This window comes from Juglans regia, chromosome 12, assembly GCF_001411555.2.
Source record: "Juglans regia cultivar Chandler chromosome 12, Walnut 2.0, whole genome shotgun sequence".
Taxonomy (NCBI): Eukaryota; Viridiplantae; Streptophyta; class Magnoliopsida; order Fagales; family Juglandaceae; genus Juglans; species Juglans regia.
The window spans coordinates 25,026,745-25,030,209 of record NC_049912.1 but is presented as its reverse complement, the minus strand read 5'-3'; the positions used below and the strand labels follow the sequence as shown (position 1 = coordinate 25,030,209).

Genomic DNA, 3,465 nt, shown 5'->3' with positions numbered 1-3,465 from the left:
AATCAGAAATGAAGCAATAACCCCTCATTTATTTTTGCTCAAAACATCGATTTGAAGTTTTTATTGTTGTTGCATTTGGTTGGACTTTCTTACTCGATTACCCATTGGTTAAGGTACGGACGCAAGGATTTTCTTTAGTTTTGTATTTTCTGCTTCTTTCTTATTCTCTTATTTTCAGATCTAAGCTGGGTGTAGCATTTGAAATTAATGATCTTCGTCGGCTCTATGTGTGCTTTTAGAGAAAGCAGAGATAATGGGAAGGGAATGAGGGTTTGGTACTTTGAATGTTACGTTGTCATTTTGCTGGGATTTTAGATAACGAGAGATGTGGATTTCGAATTCAAAACTTCTCTGACTTTTTCTTGGCAGCCAAACACACCGTGAAATTTTAGTTATATTTTTCGAACACCCTAATTTCTTTACACCTTTTTTTATGTATATTGCGAGGTGCATTAGTTTCTCGATATATTAACAAGATGAGATGAAAGGTTTTGGATTTTGCTTTTTGTGTGCTATAGTTTTCGGGTCAGATCCTACTGCATATACACAAATGATACTGTATTAGATAATGTTAAGGATCGTATGTTTCAAATTATTATTTTCCTTCCAAAAAAGTTTCCCTCTGAGGTTCTTTTTTTTTTTTTTTTTTTTCCTTCTTATGGCTTTGAATTTGGTCCTTTAGTTCTGGGAATGCTAAGAGAAAGAAATAGAAATGCCCTAAATGCTAAAATATTGAACTCTGGCTTTTTTTTTTTTTGTTCAAAGAGAATTCCTTTCCAGAAATCAAATGTTTTATTATTTATGTTTAAAAATAGAGAAAAGTTTTGGTAGGGTTTTTATGATAGGCTCCTGGATTATTATTTATAGTAGTCTGCTATTTTTTTTCCCCTCTCAACGCTTCTGTAATTATATAATCATCACCAACTTGCTCATAAGATCTGAATTGATGTGCAGTTCCCTGGGGAAGATGATATATGGCTGTGGTGATTTGATTTTTTCATCACACATTATTTTTACGTTATTATTTGTTCTGACATGGAAGAAATAAGGCACAATAAGGTAAATAGTCATTCTCAATTGCTTCTTATGCTTGTTCATGACAATTGTCTTTATTGTTTCTCAATTGCATATATAGGTGGAGACAAAGGGACTGACTTTATCAGGCATATGAGATTGTTTTTTTTTTTTTTTTTTTTCAGAAGTTTAACATTATGAAAATAATTTTTTGGTTCTATGTAGCCGTAGCTTTTTTATAACTATTGTGGGCTTATCCTTGTAGCTACCTTAAGTAGTTTGCTTGGCTACTTGCCATTATTTCGAGCCTCCTGATTATAGCCTCTCACAAACATTACATAGTTGACATTGTTGTCACTTGGTAAACAAAAGAAGGATTCTGTTATGTTATTGAATAGACTAATTGGTATTGTTTTAGTGGTTGTGAACTGTTATATTCTTTTCCTGGTATACTGTAAATTTGACAGTGTTCTTCCTTGACAAGAAATTGCCAAGTTAACTTTAGCATTAGCATATTCTTTTTAACTTTTTCACACATTAGTGTGTCTAATATGGATAGTAATGTTGTGTGTCTAACATGGATATTAATGTTGTTTTGGCAGATGTTACTGGGGTTCTATGCGAGCTCCAGCTAATTATAAAGAAGGTGAATGTGTCCCCTTGACAAGGTTCTATGTTCTTCTACAATCTATCAGAATTCAGAAATCCACATATTGTGTTTTCTTTTTCTAAGATTTCTTCTATTTAATCTATTGCAAGTTTATTGTTGCAGTTACTAAGTGGTAGTTGTTGGATGCTAAAAATTCATTTCTCATCTCATTTGAAATTGTGCTAATATTTCCATACAAACTTGATACTGTCTCATTTAGAAATTATATGAAAAAGAGACTTATGCAGTCCAAGTAGTTGGCTAAAAATCATATTTTATCATAAGTCTTTAAACGTTAAGAGTCGTTTAAACAAATCTGCCATTACGATATAAAAAATGACTTGTTGGAAATGAGGAGCTGGCAATTAAATCAGGTTAGAATAGAAATAAATAAATAAAAGATATGTGGTGTTCTACATACCTCCTATTGTTAATTTTATATAATTATCCATTGTATTTCCTTTCTGGTGAGAGGAGCCCGAGTTTGCTCACACACACACCCTAATATCTGTACAGAGAGCTTGTTCTGACATACAAGGAATACTACACAACAAGTCATTCTCAATTGCTTCTTATGCTTGTGCATGACAATTGTCTTTCTTGTTTCTCATTTGCAGGTATAGGTGGAGGCCGAGGGGTTGACTTCATTAGGTATACAAGATTTTTTCAGATGGCATTATGAAAATAAGTTATTGGTTCTATTTAGCACCAACTTTGTTTTTACTACTGTGGGCTTATACTGTAAATTTTTGTGAACTAACAGGTAACTGTGGGCTTTATATTGATGGACTTGAAATAATTATGCACGAAATCATTTGTTATGTTCTAAGCTCTTGCAGCTTTAATACCATTACCTTTGTTTTCTATGTAATGAACATATTTCTTAATAAATTTGTATTGTTATATGCTTTTACAAAGGGTTTTTATATATATTTTTGGTAAAACTTTTTTTTTCTTCCAACAGGGCAAACGTGCCTAGCACGTTGAACCACTGCTAGTATATATATATATATATATATATATATATATATACATACTAGCAGTGGCTAAACATGTAACACGTTTGCCATATTTGCCTAATTGAAAAATAAAATAAAATATAACTTCAAATATTAAAATAGTCTAATACATAAGAGTGAAATTACTGTTTATTAAAAATGTCTACAATATCAACAGTAATGAACAGTTTAAAATAGTGATCAATATCCAGCATATTCTTCTACTGTCGTTCCTTTGCATCTTGTTTTTCTTATTCTCTTTCTCGCATATTTGTTTTCTTTCTACAGCTCAACAACATAAGTATATTTCTTCTTCGTTTCCCTTCTTCCCCGTATGATTTCTTCTTCATTTCAGATGTGTTTTCGCATCTTTGTTTTGTTTCTTCTTCGTTTCTTTTTGGTTTGAAGAGAGGAAGAAAGAGAGTTGTCGTGTGCGTGCAAATGCCAGTGTGCGACGGAAAGGGAAATGGAGGTTCGTGGTGGCTGCGTCATGTAGAGATTGTCGCCAGTGTGAAGTGGTAGAGGTGCGGTGGCTTGGGTGGCAGCGTACGGCTACACAGGTTGAGAGAAGTGGGAGAAACTCATTTCAGATGGGTTTTCGCGAAGGAGAGATAGAGCTACGCGTGGGGGACGTCGGTGGTGGCAAGGTTGGTCGCCGGCTGAGGGGGATTCGCCTATGATGGTCATGATGGTAGGTGGCTGCGTACGGCTGCTTCGGTTGAGAGAATTGAGAGAAATCCTTTTCGGATGAGTTTCTGAGGGGGAGAGATAGGGATGCGCTTGGGAGACATCGGTGGTGCCTCG

At 34.4% G+C, this 3,465-nt stretch overlaps 1 long non-coding RNA gene across 1 annotated transcript; it reads left to right on the top strand.

The window, feature by feature from the left end:
- Positions 1–726: 726 nt before the first annotated feature.
- Positions 727–2,560, top strand: LOC118344039. The gene is made up of 4 exons (XR_004797813.1): positions 727–1,059; positions 1,617–1,682; positions 2,281–2,314; positions 2,427–2,560. It is a non-coding gene; the product is annotated as an uncharacterized LOC118344039 (long non-coding RNA).
- Positions 2,561–3,465: the final 905 nt, after the last annotated feature.